The following is a 20,138-nucleotide window of genomic DNA, read 5'->3' as shown; positions in this document are numbered from 1 at the left end:
GGTTTTCTCAGGGTATATGCCCAGTAGAGGGATAGCTGGGTTGTATGGTAGTTCTATTTTTAGTTTTTTAAGGCACCTCCATACTATTTTCCATACTGGCTGTATCAATTTACATTCCCACCAACAGTGCAAGAGGGTTCTCTTTTCTTCACACCCTCTCCAGCATTTATTGTTTGTAGGTTTTTTGATGATGGCCATTCTGAATGGTGTGAGGTTATACTTCATTGTAGTTTTGATTTCCATTTCTATAATGAATAGTGATGTTGAGCATCCTTTCATGTGTTTCTTGTCAATCTGTATATCTTCTTTGGAGAAATGTCTGTTTAGGTCTTCGGCCCATTTCTGGATTGGTTTGTTTGTTTTTTTGATATTGAGCTACATGAGCTGCTTGTAAATTTTGGAGATTAATCCTCTGTCACTTGCTTCGTTTGCAAATATTTTCTCCCATTTGAGGGTTGTCTTTTCATCTTGTGTATGTTTTCCTTTAATGTGCAAAAGCTTTTAAATTTCATAAGGTCCCATTTGGGTTTTTTTTTAATATTTTATTTTTTTAACAGCTTTATTGGAGTAAAATTGCTTTACACTGTTGTGTTAGTTTCTGCTGTATAACAAAGTGAATCAGCTATTTGTATACATATATCCCCATATCCCCTCCCTCTTGCGTCACCCTCCAACCGTCCCTATCCTACCCCTCTAGGTGGTTCCAAAGCATCAAGCTGATCTCCCTGTGCTTTGTGGCTGCTTCCCACTAGCTATCTATTTTACATTTGGTAGTGTATATATGTCCATGCCACTATCTCACTTCGTCCCATCTTACCCTTCCCCCTCTCTGTGTCCTCAAGTCCATTCTCTATGTCTATGTCTTTATTCCTGTCCTGCCCCTAGGTACTTCAGAACCTTTTTTTTTTTATTCCATATATATGTGTTAGCATATGGTATTTCTCTCTTTCTGACTTACTTCACTCTGTATGACAGACTCTAGGTCCATCTACCGCGCTACAAATAACTCAGTTTTGTTTCTTTTTAAGGCTGAGTAATATTCCATTGTATATATGTGCCACATCTTTATCCATTCATCTGTTGATGGACACTTAGGTTGCTTCCATGTCCTGGCTATTGTAAAGAGAGCTGCAATGAATATTGTGGTACGTGACCCTTTTTGACTTATGGTTTTCTCAGGGTATATGCCCAGTAGTGGGATTGCTGGGTCATATGGTAGTTCTACTTTTGCTTTTTGAAGGAACCTCCATACTGTTCTCCATAGTGGCTGTATCAATTTACATTCCCACCAACAGTGCAAGAGGGTTCTCTTTTCTTCACACCCTCTCCAGCATTTATTGTTTGTAGAGCTTTTGGTGATGGCCATTCTAACCAGTGTGAGGTGATACCTCATTGTAGTTTTGATTTGCATTTCTCTAATGATTAGTGATGTTGAGCATCCTTTCATGTGTTTGTTGACAATCTGTATATCTTCTTTGGAGAAATGTCAATTTAGGTGTTCTGCCCATTTTTGGCTTGCATTATTTGTTTTTTTGATATTGAGCTGCATGAGCTGTTGGTATATTTTGGAGATTAATCCTTTGTCAGTTGTTTCATTTGCAAATATTTTCTCCCATTCTGAGGGTTGTCTTTACATCTTGTTTATGGTTTCCTTTGTGGTGCAAAAGCTGTTAAGTTTCATTAGGTCCCATTTGTTTATTTTTGTTTTTATTTCCATTTCTCTAGGAGGTGGGTCAAAAAGGATCTTGCTGTGGTTTATGTCATAGAGTGCTCTGCCTATGTTTTCCTCTAAGAGTTTGATAGTGTCTGGCTTTACACTTAAGTCTTCAATCCATTTTGAGTTTATTTTTGTGTATGGTATTGGGGAGTGTTCTAATTTTATTCCTTTACATGTAGCTGTCCAGTTTTCCCAGCACCACTTACTGAAGAGGCTGTCTTTTCTCCATTGTTTATTCGTGCCTCCTTTATCAAAACTAAGGTGAGCATATGTGTGGGTATATTTCTGGGCTTTCTATCCTGTTCCATGGATCCATATTTCTGTTTTTGTGCAAGTACCATACTGCCTCGATTACTGTAGCTTTGTAGTATAGTCTGAAGTCCAGGAGCCTGATTCCTCCAGCTCCATCTTTCTTTCCCAAGATTGCTTTGGCTATTCGGGGCCTTTTGTGTTTCCATACAAATTGTGAAATTTTTTGTTCTAGTTCTGTCAAAAATGCCACTGGTAGTTTGATAGGGATTGCATTGAATCTGTAGAATGCTTTGGGTAGTATAGTTATTTTTACAGTGTTGATTCTTCCAATCCAAGAACATGGCATATCTCTCCATCTATTTGTATCATCTTTAATTTCTTTCATCAGTGTCTTATAATTTTCTGCATACAGGTCTTCTGTCTCCTTAGGTAGGTTTATTCCTCGGTATTTTTTCTTTTTGTTGCAATGGTAAATGGGAGTGTTTTCTTAATTTCTCTTTCAGATTTTTGATCATTACTGTATAGGAATGCAAGAGATTTCTATGCATTAATTTTGTATCCTGCTACTTTACCAAATTCATTGATTAGCTCTAGTAGTTTTCTGGTAGCATCTTTAGGATTCTCTATATATAGTATCATGTCATCTGCAAACAGTGACAGCTTTACTTCTTTTCTGATTTGGATTCCTTTTATTTCTTTTTCTTCTCTGATTGCTGCGGCAAAACTTCCAAAACAATATTGAATAATAGTGGTGAGAGTTGGCAACCTCGTCTTTTTCCTAATCTTAGTGGAAATGGTTTCAGTTTTTCACCATTGAGGACATGTTGGCTGTGGGTTTCTCATATATGGCCTCTATGCCTACTTTCTGGAGGGTTTTTTTCATAAAGAGTGTTGAATTTTGTAGAAAGCTTTTTCTGCATCTATTGAGATGATCATATGGTTTTTATTCTTCAGTTTATTAATATGATGTATCACATTGACTGATTTGCATATATTGAAGAATCCTTGTATTCCTGGGATAAACCCCACTTGATCATGGTGTATGACCCTTTTAATGTGCTTTTGGATTCTGTTTCCTGGTATTTTGTTGAGGATTTCCGCATCGATGTTCATCAGTGATATTGGCCTGTAGTTTTCTTTCTTTGTGACATCTTTCTCTGGTTTGGTATCAGGGTGATGGTGGCTTTGTAGGATGAGTTTGAGAGTGTTCTTCCCTCTGCTATACTTTGGAAGAGTTTGAGAAGGATAGGTGTTAGCTCTTCTCTAAATGTTTGATAGAATTTGCCTGTGAAGCCATCTGGTCCTAGGCTTTTGTTTGTTGGAAGATTTTTAATCACAGTCTCAATTTCAGTATTTCTGATTAGTCTGTTTATATTTTCTATTTCTTCCTGGAAGGTTGTGCTTTTCTAAGAATCTGTCCATTTCTTCCATGTTGTCAATTTTATTAGCATAGAGTTGCTTGTAGTAATCTCTCATGATCCTTTGTATTTCTGCAGTGTCAGTTGTTACTTCTTTTTAATTTCTAATTCTATTGATTTGATTCTTCTCCCTTTATTTCTTGAAGAGTCAGGCTAATGGTTTATCAATTTTGTTTATCTTTCAAAGAACCAGCATTTAGTTTTATTGATCTTTGGTATCATTTCCTTCATTTCTTTTTCTTTTATTTCTGATCTGATCTTTATGATTTCTTTCCTTCTGCTAACTTTGGGGGTTTTTTTTCTTCTTTCTCTAATTGCTTTAGGTGTAAGGTTAGGTTGTTTATTTGAGATGTTTCTTGTTTCTTAAGGTAGGATTGTATTGCTGTAAACTTCCCTCTTAGAACTGCTTTTGCTGCATCCCATAGGTTTTGGGTCATTGTGTTTTCATTGTCATTTGTTTCTAGGTATTATTTGATTTCCTCTTTGATTTTATCAATGATCTCTTGGTTATTAAGTAGTGTATTGTTTAGCCTCCATTGTGTTTGTATTATTTTACAGATTTTTCCAGTAATTGATATCTAGTCTCATAGTGTTTTGGTCAGAAGAGATACTTGGTACAATTTCAATTTTCTTAAATTTACCAAGGCTTGATTTGTGACCCAAGATATGATCTATCCCGGAGAATGTTCCATGAACACTTGAGAAAAAAGTGTATTCTGTTGTCTTTGGATGGAATATCCTGTAAATATCAATTAATTCCATCTTATTTAATGTATCATTTAAAGCTTGTGTTTTCTTATTTATTTTCATTTTGGATGATCTGTCCATTGGTGAAAGTGGGATGTTAAAGTCCCCTATGATGATTGTGTTACTGTCGATTTCCCCTTTTATGGCTTGTTTATGTATTGAGGTGCTCCTATGTTGGGTGCATAAATATTTACAATTGTTATCTCTTCTTCTTGGATTAAGCTCTTGATCATTATGTAGTGTCCTTCTTTGTCTCTTGTAATAGTTTTTAAAGTCTATTTTTTGTCTGATATGAAAATTGCTACTCCAGTTTTCTTTTGATTTCCATGTGCATGGAATGTCTTTTTCCATCCCCTCAGTTTCAGTCTGTATGTGTCCCTAGGTCTGAAGTGGGTCTCTTGTAGACAGCATATATATGGGTCTTGTTTTTGTATCCATTCAGCCAGTCTATGTCTTTTGGTTGGGGCATTTAATCCATTTACATTTAAGGTAATTATCGATATGTATGTTCCTATTACCATTTTCTTAATTGTTTTGGGTTTGTTATTGGTCTTTTCCTTCTCTTGTGTTTCCTGCCTAGAGAAGTTCCTGTAGTATTTGTTGTAAAGCTGGTTTGGTGGTGCTGAATTCTCTTAGCTTTTGCTTTTCTGTAAAGGTTTTAATTTCTCAATCAAATCTGAATGAAATCCTTGCTGGGTAGAGTAATCTTGTTTGTAGGTTTTTCCCTTTCATCAGTTTAAATATGTCCTGCCACTCCCTTCTGGTTTGCAGAGTCTCTGCTGAAAGATCAGCTGTTAACCTTATGGGGATTCCCTTGTATGTTATTTGTTGTTTTTCCCTTGCTGCTTTTGATATGTTTTCTTCGCATTTAATTTTTGATAGTTTGATTAATATGTGTCTTGGCGTGTTTCTCCTTTGATTTATCCTGTATGGGGCTCTCTGTGCTTCCTGTACTTGATTAACTATTTCCTCTCCCATATTAGGGAAGTTTTCAACTATAATATCTTCAAATATTTTCTCAGTCCCTTTCTTTTTCTCTTCTCCTTCTGGGATTCCTGTAATTCAAATGTTGCTGCATTTAATGTCGTCTCAGAGATCTCTGAGACTGTCCTCAATTCTTTTCTTTCTTTTTCCTTTATTCTGCTCAGCAGTAGTTACAGATAAGGTCACTTATCCGTTCTTCTGCCTCAGTTATTCTGCTATTGATTCCTTCTAGAGAATTTTTAATTTCATTTATTGTGTTGTTCATCACTTTTTGTTTGCTCTTTAGTTTTTCTAGGTCCTTGTTAAATGTTTCTTGTATTTTCTCCATTCTATTTCCAAGATTTTATATCATCTTTACTATCATTACTCTGAACTCTTTTTCAGGTAGACTTCCTATTTCCTCTTCATTTGTTTCTTCTTCTGGGTTTTTACCTTGCTCCTTCATCTGCTGTGTGTTTCTCTGTCTTCTCATATTTCTTAACTTACTGTGTTTGGGGTCTCCTTTTCGCAGGCTGCATGTTCGTAGTTCCCGTTGTTTTTCGTGTCTGCCCCCAGTGGCTAACTTTGGTTCAGTGGGTTGTGTAGGCTTCCTGGTGGAGGGGACTAGTGCCTGTGTTCTGGTGGATGAGGCTGGATCTTGTCTTTCTGGTGGGCAGTTCCACCTCTGGTGGTTTGTTCTGGGGTGTCTGTGACCTTATTTTGATTTTAGGCAGCCTTTCTGCTAGTGGATCGTGTTGTGTTCCTGTCTTGCTAGTTGGAGATCTCTGGGAGATCTTTCACCGTTTTATATTACATGGAGTGGGAGGTCTCTGATGGACCAAGGTCCTGAATTCGGCTCTCCCACTTCAGAGGTACAGGCCTGACACCCGGCCAGAGCACCAAGACCCTGTCAACCACATGGCTCAGAATAAAAGGGAGAAAAAGAAAGAAAGAAAGAAAAAAATAATAAAATAAAATAAAATTATTACAATAAAAAAATTTTAAACTCATAAGAAAAAGAAAGAAAGAAAGAAGAGAGGAATCAAACCAATAAACAAATCCACCAATGATAACAAGCACTAAAAGCTATACAAAAAACGAAAAAAGAAAAGGACAGTCGGAACGCTAGGACAAATGGTAAAAGCAAATCTATACACACAAAAAAGCATACACATACACACTCACAAAAATAGAAAAAGAATATATATTTTTTTTTAAAAAAAGGAAGAGAGTATCAAATCAGTAAAAAAATCTACCAATGATAATAAACTCTAAATACTAAACTAAGATAAACATAAAACCAGAAACAAATTAGATGTTGAAAACAAACCCCAAGTGTGCAGTTGCTCCCAAAGTCGAACACCTCAATTTTGGGATGATTTGTTGTCTATTTCAAATTCCAGAGATGCAGTGTACATCAAGTTGATTGTGGAGATTTAATCCGCTGCTCCTGAGGCTGCTGGGAGAAATTACCCTTTCTCTTCTTTGTTCACACAGCTCCTGGGGTTCAGCTTTGCATTTGGCCCCAAATTTAAATTTTGGCCTCTGCACGCAGGTTGCCTGAGGGCGTCTGTTCTTCACTCAGACAGGGCGGGGTTAAAGGAGCAGCTGATTCGGGGGCTCTGGCTCACTCAGGCCCGGGGGAGGGAGGGGTACAGAATGCGGGGCAAGCCTGCAGCGGCAGAGGCCAGCGTGACGTTGCAACAGCCTGAGGCGTGCCGTGTGTTCTCCCAGGGAAGATGTCCCTGCGTCACGGGACCCTGGCAGTGGCGGGCTGCACAGGCTCCTGGGGGAGGTGTGGAGAGTGACCTGTGCTTGCACACAGGCTTCTTGGTGGCTGCAGCAGCAGCCTTAGCTTCTGATGCCCATCTTTGGGGTCCGTGCTGATAGTCGCGGCTCACGCCCGTCTCTGGAGCTCGTTTAGGCGGTGCTCTGAATCCTCTCTCCTCGTGCACCCCAAAACAATGGCCTCTTGCCTCTTAGGCAGTTCCAGACTTTTTCCTGGACTCCCTCCCGGCTAGCTGTGGCGCACTAGCCCCCTTCAGGCTGTGTTCATGCAGCCAACCCCTGTCCTCTCCCTGGGATTTGACTTCTGTAGTCCGAGCCTCAGCCCCCAGCCCCCGCCCGCCCTGGCAGGTGAGCATACAAGCCTCTCGGGCTGGTGAGTGCTGATTGGCACCGATCCTCTGTGCGGGAATCTCTCCACTTTGCCCTCCGCACCCCTGTTGTCGCACTCTCCTCTGTGGCTCTGAAGCTTCCCCCGCGCCCACCCCCCGTCTCCACCAGTGAAGGGGCTTCCTAGTGTGTGGAAACTTTTCCTCCTTCACAGCTCCCTCCCACTGGTGCAGGTCCCGTCCCTATTCTTTTGTCTCTGTGTTTTCTTTTTTCTTTTGCCCTACCCAGGTACGTGGGGAGTTTCTTGCCTTTTGGGAGGTCTGAGGTCTTCTGCCAGCGTTCAGTAGGTGTTCTGTAGGAGTTGTTCCACATGTAGATGTATTTCTGGTGTATTTGTGGGGAGGAAGGTGATCTCCACGTCTTACTCCTCTGCCATCTTGAAGGTCTCAACATGACTGCAATTTAATAATTCTCAGCCAGGTTGGTGATAACTTTCGCTTCATATATGATATTCGGGAAAAAGTTTACATTGCCTATTTAGCCTCTTGCTTCCCCCTGCCGCCCATCCAAGCCTTAAGAATCATACATATTGTCCCATTTGTTGCCCTTTCATTGATGTCCTTTCTTTTTTTAATTTTCATTTTATATTGGAGTACAGTTGATTTAAAATGGTGTGTTACTTTCAGGCATACAGCAAAGTGGTTTCGTTATTGATGTCCTTTCATTGACTAATTTCAACCTCAGTGACATTCAAATAAAGTTATTAAAAGTTTCTTATTCATTCATTCAAAGCAAAAACTAAAAATAAAAAATTAATAGGCCACTGCCCCCCAGGTAATTGCGACTTAGACTCTTGTCCTCAAGAACTATGAGGGACTGTGAAGACTGTAAAGGAGTGTGATATGTAAAAGGTCCCATGTGAACGGTGCTCCCAATGAAAGGAATGCTCTTCACTAACAAGAACATTTGAAAATACTTCTTCCTTATAAGTCTTAGTGACACATAGGTATGCTTTCAAAACACAACCCATAACTTTATCTGTAAGTGCATTTCTTTAATTATAACATGGAAAGGCTATCCATGTTAATTATAAAAGAATTAGAAAATACCGTTTATCAGTAAGAAGGAAATAATAACACTCCAGTTTCTCACTCCCAAAAATGACCACTGTGAACTCCCTGAAATATAACTTTTAAGGTAGATAGACAGATGATAAATAGATAGGTAGGTAGACAGACACATCTATATGATGTTAATTTGTTAACAACAATGGAGGCATGCTCGACATGTTACCTTGTAACCTAAGTTTTTCATTTTATATATAGGAGATAACTTTTTATATCAATAAATGTTTACCTACAAAATACTTTAATATTATATTTGCTAGTTTTCCCTCAGAGCCTTCCTTCTTTGTGCATTACACCTGCCGTTCTGTGCTTATGCTCTTCAATGCCCACCCCACCCACAATTCTGAGACATTGGATGAGCACTTCCTAAAAGAGACTTCCCTCTTAGTAGGGAAGTCTTCCCTCTTCCCTCTTCACTGGGGAACTGCAGAGAAACCCCAGGAATACTTAGATCTTCAATCCCACCTCTATCTAGCTGTGCATCATTGGGTAAGTTTCTTTCCCTCTCTGGGTCTCAGATTCCATTCTAAAGTTAAATATGAATGATATTTGTATTATCCTTCCTAATACTGTGGAAAACTTAAGAGTATGTATCCCCCAATTATAAAAGACAGCTTTTCTGTTCCATCTGGTCCAATGAACATGAGTACTCACTAATGACAGATACAAATTGACTAGAAGATTCCAGACCAAAACAGTATAAGCAGAATTGCCCCTGAGAATGATTCTGACAGTTTTCAGATGTGGGCATGGGGGGTAGAGGGGGAAAGCAGGGAGGTAAAGCTGAAGCCCATTTCTGTTACTACTTCTGATCAACAGCCAAACAGAAGCCCTACCCCACAACTTAAGGACTGTATATAATATGGAGAGGTACAGCCAGAAGACTAAACATAATAGCAGAAACCACTGCTGAAACCCCCGAAGACTCGAGTTTCAAATCTGTACAAATGACCTCATTAGGATTTCACTCAGAGTGGAATAGAAGATGATGTCTCTTATTGCTAAACTGAAACATTTTAAAATTGCCCTTTACCAGCTGCTTGACATTACCAGGGAAGAGAAAAGGCCTCATCTGAAACAAGGGTTTAGGGAGGGAATGGGACAGGTCTATCTAACAGCAAATAGAATATTTCAAGATTATTATATAATAACAAAAGGAGGAGTGGCGGGGAAGACAACCAAAATGAAAGAATAATAGGGACCAGGTGAATAAATTGCTACTTCTATACAATGGGCTTCTAAGCAACCTTCAAAATGATGGTTGTATAAATTTATAAATCTAATAAGTTGTTCAGAATCCATGGTTAAGGTGGAAAAGATAAACTACAAATCAGTATATGTAGTACAATTCCCTTTTATAAAATGGAAAAGTTTATATTTATTTCTTTATAACAAGACTTGTGTCTGGGTAGTAGGATAATAAGCACATATGTTTAAATACATTCCTAACTTTTTATTTATGAGCTAAAAGTGATAGAAATTTAAAAATTTAAGGCATCTACATCTGTGGACTTTCTTCATCTAGCAGGCTTCTGCTAAGGACTGGACATTTCCTCCTTTCCTATTCAACTGAGGTAGGTGTGACTTTTCAATCTGCTTTACCTCTAGCTCTTTTATGAGTGTCTTTCATCATTCCTACTTCTAACTTGTTTCTCTCTTTTCTGGTCTTTTCTTATGTCATTCTCCAAATCATCCAATCTCTGAGCTGAGAGAGGCCTTAGATTTTATGCATTCTACCCTCCAACTGAGTAGCAGGTAAGATACAGATCAGTTAAGAAGCAGAAAACCTCAACTCAGTGTCTAAACCATGGCTCAGCAAACTGCTGCCTGAGTGACAAATACTGCCATCTGCCTGTTTTTGTAAGTAAAGTTTTATGGGAAGCCAGACATGCTCATTTGTTTACATATTATCTATGCCTGCTTTCACACTATAGTGGCAGAGTTGGACTGCAAAGCCTGAAGTATTTACTGTGTGGCCCTTTACAGAAAAAATTTGCCAACTCCTGGTCTAAACAACAACAAAAGTAGATTAACTTACAAAGCCAGAATCTCAAAGATGGGCAACTACAGGACTGGTTGGTTTGGCAGGTCAATGATGTCATCAAGGATCCGATTCTTTCCCAATATCCACTATGCCATCCTCACTGTATCAGCTTTATCCCCAGACCAGCTCCCCTCATAGTTACAAGATGGCTATAGTAGTTATAGGCATCATATTCTGACCTAGACAGTGTCCACAAAAGAAGATATCCCTTCTGATATTCCTTCTTTTAAGAGTGGGGAAGCTCTTCTGTCTGGGGGAAAGCATATTCCTCCTCATATCTCATTGGTCAAATTTCATCAGCTACCATCACATGCTCATGCCTAAACCAATCACTCAAGAGACTGCAATTTTATATGGCTTAGACTAATCAGTTTACAGGTGAGCTAGAGATGGAGATGTGCTCTCACAGGTGAAGTATCTCTCAGGGACTGGGCTTGGCTTTGTGTAACATAGTACCCAAATTACACTGACCTGAAGTAGAGCCCATTATCCTTTCATGTTACAAGAAGTCCAGAAGAGATCCAGGACTGGTTCAAAGGCTTAAAACTATAATGCCCAACAGACATTGGGCATTTCTCACACCCAACAGGCTGCATTTCTCTTAGTCTTTACCTAACCATCTGTCACAAGGTGGTTTCTGAAGCCCCATGCATCATATCCACAATTTATGGAGGAAGAATGAAAACGGGGGAAAAAGGCCAATGACTCTCCTCCCTTTTTAAGAGCTTTTCTAGAATCCCACATAACAAGTTCCCTTTCTTCTCACTGGCCAGAATTATGTTCCATGATTGCCCCTATCATACACCACAAACCCACAGCTAACATTATACTTAACAGTGAAAAACTGAAAGCTTTTCCTATAAGATCAGGAACAAGACAAGGGCACCCACTCTCACCACTCTCATTTAATATAACACTGGACGTCCCAGCTAGAGCAATTAGGCAAGACAGAAAAATAAAGGCATCCAAATTGGAAAGGAAGAAGTAAAATTGTCATTCTTTGCAAATGGTATAATTTTGTGTATAGAAAATCCGAAGACTCAACTCACCCGCCCCCAAAAAAAACTGTTGGAACTAAGCAATGAATTCAGTTAAGTTGCAGGATATAAAATCAACTTACAGAAATCAGTTACATTTCTATAGAGTTATAATGAAACATCTGAAAAAAAAGAAAACTATCCTATTCACAACTGCATCAAAAACAGTAGACTACCTAGGAATAAATTTAACCAAGGAAGTGAGAGATCTATACAATAAAAACTATAATACTTCTTTGAAAAAAAATTGAAGGAGACACAAACAAATGGAAAGACTTCTATGCTCAAGTACTGGAAGAATTAATGTTGTTAAAATGTCCATATGACCCAATTCCATCTATAGAGTCAATGCAATCCCTATCAAAATTCCAATGGTGTTCTTCACAAAAATAGAAAAAAGAAACCCTAAAATTTGTGTAAAACCACAAAAGACCCTAAATAACCAAAGCATTACTGAGAAAGAACAAAGCCAGAGGCATCACACTTCCTGATTTCAAACTACACTAAAAAGCTATAGTAATTAAAAGAGTGTGGTACCGGCATTCAAAAAGATACCTCAACGGAATAGATTAAAGTGCCTAGGTTAAACTCTGACATATTCACTCAACTAATATTTGACAAGACATCCAAGAACACCCAATGGGGAAAGTTGTCTCTTCAAAAAATCTTGTTGGGGAAACTGGATAAACACATGCAGAAAAATGAAATTAGAACCCTATCTCACACCACTCATGAAAATGAACTTGAAATGGATCAAAAAATTAAATATAAGACCTGATACCAAAAAATTCCTAGTAGAAAACATAAGGAAGAAGCCCCTTGACACTGGCAATGATTTCTTAGATATAACAGCAAAAGCACAAACAACAAAAGCAAAAATCAACAAACGGGACTACGTCAAACTTAAAAGCTTCTGCTTGGCAAAAGAAACAATCAACTTTCCTACAGAAAGTGAGGAAATATTTGCAAACCATATATCAGATATGGAATTAATATCCAAATTTTATAAAGAACACATACAACTCTATAAGAAAAAAAAATACTCCCAATGAGAAATGGGCAGAGGAACTAAATAGACATTTCTCCAAAAAAGACATCCAAATGGCCAACAGGTGCATGAAAAGGTGTTCAACATCACTAATCATGAGGGAAATGCAAATCAAAATCATGAGATATCACCTCACATCTGTTAGAATGGCTGTCATAAGGAAGACAAGACCTAAATGTCAGGGAGGATGTACAGAAAAGAGAACCTGGTGCACTGCTGGTGGGAATGGAAACTGGCTCAGCCACTATGGAAACAACATGGAGGTTCCTCAAAAAATTAAAAATAGAACTACCACATGTTCTAGCAATTCCACGTCTGGTGTATACCCAAAGGAAATGAAAACAGGATATCAAAGAGAAACATGCATGCCCATGTTTATTGCAGCATGACTCACAATAGCCAAGATATGAAAAAAACCTAAGTGCCTGTCAACAGGTGAATGGATAAAGATGTGAGATACACATACACAAACACAAACACACACACACACACAATAGACTATTATTCAGCCATGAGAATGAAGGAAATTCTGTCATTTGCTACAACATGGATGGATGTTGAGGACATTATGCTAAGTGAGATAAGTAAGACAAAGAAAGACAAATACTGTATGACATCACTTATATGTGGACTCTAAAAAATTCAAACTCGGGGCGTCCCTGGTGGCGCAGTGGTTGAGAGTCTGCCTGCCGATGCAGGGGACATGGGTTCGTGCCCCGGTCTGGGAAGATCCCACATGCCGCGGAGTGGCTGGGCCCGTGAGCCATGGCCGGTGAGCCTGCGCGTCCGGAGCCTGTGCTCCGCAACGAGAGGGGCCACAACAGTGAGAGGCCCACGTACCGCAAAAAATAAAAAATAAAATAAAAAATTCAAACTCATAAAAACAGAGAGTAAAACGGTGTTTATTAGTGGCTAGAGGATGGGGGAATAGGAGAGATGTTGTTTAAGGGTACAAACTTGCAAGTAGTAGACAATAAGTCTTGGAGATCTAGGGCACATATAGTGAATACAGAAAACAGTATCTTATTATAGCTGTCAAACAGGCTAAGAGATTAGATCTTATTTCCACCACAAAAAAGAAATGTAATTCCCTGACCTGATAGAGGTGCTAACTGTCGCTACAATGAAAATCATATCACAGTATGTAAATGTAGCAAATGAACATGTTGTACACCTTAAGTATACAAAATGTTATACATCAAATGTATTTCAATTTTTTAAAAAGAAGGCTGAAAAAGGGAGGCAGAAAAATAGCTGGGCTTTTTACTTCTTACAGTCAAATTACTATAAATAAGTAAAAATTGACATTGGGTAGGCAACTAGAAGTCTCTGCCAGAGGTGGATCCTTGAACAAAATCAGGGTTTTGATCAAAAGAAAGAGGGAATGAGGACTGGGTAGATAATCTGCAATACTTACTATATATCCAGTGAAGAAAAACCTCTATAGCGTCTCTGATGAATAATTTTATTTTACCACCTATTCATCTTATATTGTGCAGTCTAGACAAGAAAAGCAACTGTAAACAAAACTCTTGTTTCCCTTTACTTTGATAGAGAATATCTCAACTGCCCTGGGGATTAATGTCCCTTTGTCCTCTGCATATCTTTGTTTAATAATACTGCAAAGGAAAAGAAAAAAAACCTTGACCATGTCCTTTTCTTTTGGATTCCTCATTTGATCCACCTCCTGGGCATACTGTTCCTTAATTAACATTTGGGATGAAAGGTGATACAGAAACACCATGTTACAAAAGCAAACTAAAAGTATTTTCTTTATGGCACAGAGTAATTTTCATCCCTGAATTTCTATCCATTCCATTGGAAATAATGTTTAAAAATCATTTCAGGGCTTCCCTGGTGGCGCAGTGGTTGAGAGTCCGCCTGCCGATGCAGGGGACACGGGTTCGTGCCCCGATCCTGGAAGATCCCACATGCCGCAGAGCGGCTGGGCCCGGGAGCCATGGCCGCTGAGCCTGCGCGTCCGGAGCCTGTGCTCCGCAATGGGAGAGGCCACAACAGCGAGAGGCCCGCGTACCGCAAAAAAAAAAAAAAAATCATTTCAATTTCATTCATTTCATCTGATAAGTTAGTGTTGAGGTAGTTCTTTAAATATTTAATAATTGCTTGAGACAATTCCTCTTATTATAATTCTATGGTCAGAATCCCCAGACTCTCTCATCAATCCCAGGGCCTGGAACAAACAGAGGCAGTTCATTTCCAGGCAAACGTTAAGTCATGTGATCTCTATTCCAATTTCCTGAAGGTCAATTGAAGCACTGAGTTGAAGGGGGTATATGCATTCCTCTCCTTCCCTTTCACTAGTCATTCTTTCGCTGCCCATCTGACTCGCCACACCTCCACCCATGTACACCCTCCCTATCAAATCAAACCGGACTTCTCTTAGTCATCATGAGCGAGACAAAAAAGTATAGCTTTGCAGCGTCAAGCCAGTTTCACACTCTATTTGCACAAGAACTCAGAAGGCCACTAATGCGCTGTTTGTTTTTTAGCAAGTATCTTTGCAGTCATCATGGAAATGTGTTTTGGCACACCTCCCAGGGCATGGGAACTATTTACGAGAGCTTGTCTTGAAGAGCCCACGTGCAACATTAGGATGTCCACTACCATGTGCAAACTGGACGCGGCCCAGAGACATTTGGGAACAGACCAGGAGAACTGTGATATGTGAGGAAGGTGAAAGCAGATGTCACTTTTCATTTATTTCAACCTGCCTGCCTCTCCACCAATCCACTCCCACTCGCCAGGCACGTGTAGGACCCACCCTTCATTATACCTCTTCTAGATCACTTGACAGTGTAAAATCTTATGTTTTAACCCATGGTGATGACCCAAGTCATATCCAGCTTTTCTTTGCACGTTCAGCTCATCAACTTGGAATAAGAACTGTCTCTGACTTTTTCTCTCTACCCTGCCATCCCTCACCTCGAGATCAGGAAACGCCTTTCCCCAATATTCACCACATGAAAAACTCAAAGTAGCAAGAGAAACAGAGGCCAAATAACCACCTTTGACTCACAATCTGCTCCCATAATAACTGTAATACCAATGCTTCTTGCCACACTCTTCATGAGTTCTGAGCTGTTGCTGATTCCAAGCCACCAAGAAGTAATTCATAAGCCAGTTCATTTCCATTCAGTCTCTAGTTATTGAATACCAACTATATGCCGGACACCAAGAGCATGGAAGAATCCCTTCTCTGGGGAAACTTGCAGTGCAGCAGGGTCATGAAGACAAATCATATATATATACACACACATATATATATAATGTGTGTATAAATATAATGTGTGTATATATATAATGTGTGTATATGTATATATATAATGTATGTGTGTGTGTGTGTGTGTGTGTGTGTATATATATATATATATAGAATGTTTCGGGGACGTATACATATGTTAAATGCTAGGATAATGGTGTGCATAGATGGATACACAGGAGCACAGGGAAGGGACACTTCACAAAATCAGAGAAATTAGGAGCTGCTTCCTTGTGAAGAATAAACATGATGCGTTATATACTGAAGGATGTGTAAGATCCTTTTTAGTCATGTGAAAAAAAGGAAGAGGGCAGAGGAAATCACAGGAGGAAAGGTGCAGAAGCAAGAAAACTAAGGGGAGGGAAAAAAAAAGGCAGTTCTGTACTACAAGAGTGAACATGTGAGGCCAAAAGTGAAATGAGATGAAGCAAGAGAGACAAACTAGGGCCAGGTCATGAAGCCCTTGTATACCATGCCAAGGAACATAGATTTTATTCCACGCAGGGGAGCAGTTGAAGGTATATGATGAGAATTATGCTTTGGATAGGTCACTCTGGTACCTGAGCAACGGATGAATTTAAGAGGGAAAAGATAGAAGAAGCTGTCAGTTAGGAGGCTGTGGCAACAGAGCAGAAGGGAAGTTATGCAGGCAGTTATCATGGAGGCAGAAGGAGATGGATTCAAGAAAAAATGTGGGAGGAAAACTGGCAGGGTTTGGTGATTATCTGGATCTATGGAGTGAAAAAGAAGCAGGAGATTAAGAAGACTCCCACGTCTGTGACTTCTGTGACTATGGATGCAAATATAGAAGAAGGAGTTGGTATGAGGAGGAGAATAGATGGAGAATAGATACTATGTCCTGTTTTGTGCACACCGTGTTTTAGATGACACTATGGGACAACTCAGTGGATATGTCTGGACAATAATTGGTTATTGGAATGTGGAACTGGGGGAAGAGGTCAGGCAGGAGACAGAAGGGTGTGAGCTATTCACCTACAGGAGTTATTAAAACCGTGAGACAATGTGCAGTTCACTTTATCAAAATGTATAACACAAGAATAGGAGTAGAACCAGGGAGGGACGGCTGGGAAAGACCACTACTGAAGGGGAAAGCAAGATAAGGGCAGTGCATGAAAAGCAGAGAGGAGGAACAGACAGAGCTAGAGGAAGATAAATCAGGGGAGAGGGATAGAATAGAAACTAGGGAGGTTCAGAGTTGCAGGAATAAGAATGGATTTGTGGAAAAACAAAGCAAATTCCACATATATACATATAGATATTTACCACTTCCCTCTCAAAACACATGCACGCACACACACGCACACACACACACACACACACACAAAGGACCATGAAAATGTTTTTTAACTTATAAATGCACAAAAATACAGACTAGGAAATACCAGCAGATTGGACATGTTGACAAAGTTTTGGAAATTAAAACAAGTGTCAATGACTTAGCCGACTGGAAAAAAACTAAAACACATTTACAAGAGTTTTGGGGTGGGGTTCAAAAAATAGAGAAAAAAAATCTCTTTCTATAGCATGGTCAAGAACTGGAAAGTGAGTACTTTTTTTTATAACATCTTTATTGGAGTATAATTGCTTTACAGTGGTGTGTTAGTTTCTGCTTTATAACAATGTGAATCAGCTATACATATACATATATCCCCATATCTCCTCCCTCTTGCATCTCCCTCTCACCCTCCTTATCCCACCCCTCTAGGTGGTCACAAAGCACCGAGCTGATCTCCCTGTGCTATGCGGCCGCTTCCCACTAGCTATCTATTTTACATTTGGTAGTGTATATATGTCCATGTCACTCTCTCACTTTGTCCCAGCTTACCTTCCCCCTCCCCGTGTCCTCAAGTCCATTCTCTACATCTGTGTCTTTATTCCTGTCCTCCCCCTAGGTTCTTCAGACCTTTTTTTAAGATGCCATATATATGTGTTAGCATACGGCATTTGTTTTTCTCTTTCTGACTTACTTCACTCTCTATGACAGACTCTAGGTCCATCCACCTCACTACTAATAACTCAATTTCATTTCTCTTTATGGCTGAGTAATATTCCATTGTATATATGTGCCACATCTTCTTTATCCATTCATCTGTGGATGGACACTTAGCTTGGAAAGCAAGTACTTCTGGGCTGAAATGGAAAGATAGCTTGAAAATGTGTATAAAGAAGAATTAAATTTATGCCCCATAGCTGATGACTGCCCTGCCCAACCCTAACCCAAGACTGGACCTCTGGCGAAGTTGAACAAGAGAGGTTCTGGTCTGAGGGTCATCAGGTCCAGATGCGAGTAGGAGCAAGGAATCTCTGCAAAGAGGACAGACCAGTAGAACTCTAGTACTGAACATCAAGACTCCTATCTTCCTCTCTTCCCTGGCTCCCAGAATGCTGGCAGCTTTCCTCACCTCCACCCCCTACACATACCTGCCACATCTCAGGCAGGAGATGGAAGACTCTTCTTCTGTGAGAAACTGATCTGCATAGGAGAAAAGAATTATACATACTGATAATTGGAGATGCACCAGTGAAAATGCCAAGTCATCACCTTATCAGCCTTCACTGAACCTCTGCTATTCACAGGAACTTCCAGTCACTTCCAAACACTTTTCCATAATTGGAATGTGCAGTCAGTGATCACCACACACTAGAGGAAAGCACCTAATGTAAAAAAACAGGGTCTAAACAGTGTTTTTAAAAAGGTATGCTGGGGGAAACAGAGGCAACGCAGCAAAGCTTTTAAAGGATATAATTAGTATCTTCAAAAGATGAAAGAAGATACCTCACCTGTGATGCAAGAACAATGTGGTTTCTTATTAATAAAACAAATGGTAACTGAAAACAGTATACATGATGGCAGAAATTTTAAAATGTATGAGATCGAATTAGAAGTTGAAGTAAATAAAGTCTCTGTGACAGTAGAAAAATAACCCAAAATACAAAAACTTCCAGACATAGAGAACTAAGGAAACACAAGAGAGATTACCAAAAAATGATGAAAAAAAACTTTCAGAACTGAAGGACATGAGTTTCCAGAATGAGATGGTCCACCAAGTGCCCAGCACAAAGCATAAAGAATCTGGGAATTCCCTGGTGGTCCAGTGGTTAGGACTCAGCGCTTTCACTGCCAGGGCCTGGGTTCACAGTCCCTGGTTGGGGAATTAAGATCCTGCAAGCCGCATGGCGCGGCCAAAAAAAAAAAAAAGAATCACCACACTAAGGTACATCAGTACATCACTGTGAAATTTCAGAATACCAGAATAGAGCCTAAAAAATTCCAGAGATAAAACATGTCATCTGTTTATTCATGTATCAAACATTAATTGAGGAACTATTATGTACGGAACTTATTCATAAAGTGACTTAAGATTGCAGATCAGAAGGAAATTTGGGAGTGAGCTTTATGGAGACCACCTAGAGGGGTGGGATAGGGTGGGTGGGAGAGAGACGCAAGAGGGAGGGGATATATGCATACATATAGCTGATTCACTTTGTTATACAGCAGAAACTAACACAACATTGTAAAGCAATTATACTCCAATAAGGATGTTAAAAAAAAAAAAAAAGAGATATCAAGCAGAGAGAATAGCAAGTGCAAAGGACCTGAGATGGAAGTGTTCTTGGCATGCTTGATGTCCAGTACAGAAGCCAGCGTGGTCAGAACAGACTGGTCAGAGGCAGAGTGAGAAGGGGTGAGGTCAGAAGACTAGAGGGGGAAGATCCAGGAATACCTTAGGACTTTGAATTTTACTCTAATTGAGCAGAGCAGCTATGAAAAGGTTTTGAGCAAAGGACTTATATAATCTGCCTTACCTTTAAAAAATCTGCTCTTGCTGCAGTACCAAGAATAGACTAAAGGAAGCAATGGTCAAAGCAGAGCCTTGTTAGGAGGTTACTGAAATAATTAGAGATTAAGAAGACATCTGAAGACTGAACCCTGGGGCACTCCAGAATTTAAAGGTCAGGAAGGTAAAGAGGGATCTGCAAATGAGACCTAAAAGAAACAAAGGTGAGTTAAGAGAAAAATCAAGGAAGTTAAGGACTCCCGGAAGCAAAGCGAAGACAGATTTTCTAGGCAAATTAGAAATCAACATTTACGAAATGCTGATGATAGGTCAGGTAAGATGAAGAATGAAAACCAAGTATTGAATATAACAACACAGAGACCACCACTGCACTTCACAAAAGCATTTTCCAGGAAGAAAGGAAGATGAAAGCCTGGGTGAGGAGGGACTGGACAGTGAGCATGGGTAAGTCTTCTAGAGAATTCTGTGGTGAAGGAGAGGACATAGATGGGGCGGTAGTGAGGCAGAAGATAGATGGGCCCTAGGTTAGACATTTACAACTAGCTTCCTGTTTATGCTTTTAATAATAG

The 20,138-nt window shown here is 39.6% G+C and overlaps 1 pseudogene; it reads right to left on the bottom strand.

Moving 5' to 3' along the window:
• Positions 1-20,138, bottom strand: part of LOC149748698 (endoplasmic reticulum mannosyl-oligosaccharide 1,2-alpha-mannosidase pseudogene) — a 122,811-nt pseudogene that overhangs the window by 30,877 nt on the left and 71,796 nt on the right.

This window comes from Delphinapterus leucas, chromosome 7, assembly GCF_059928025.1.
Source record: "Delphinapterus leucas isolate spDelLeu-1000000601 "Yukka" chromosome 7, BTC_Dleu_Yukka2, whole genome shotgun sequence".
Lineage (NCBI taxonomy): Eukaryota > Metazoa > Chordata > Mammalia > Artiodactyla > Monodontidae > Delphinapterus > Delphinapterus leucas.
This window is presented reverse-complemented; position numbering and strand designations above follow the sequence as displayed.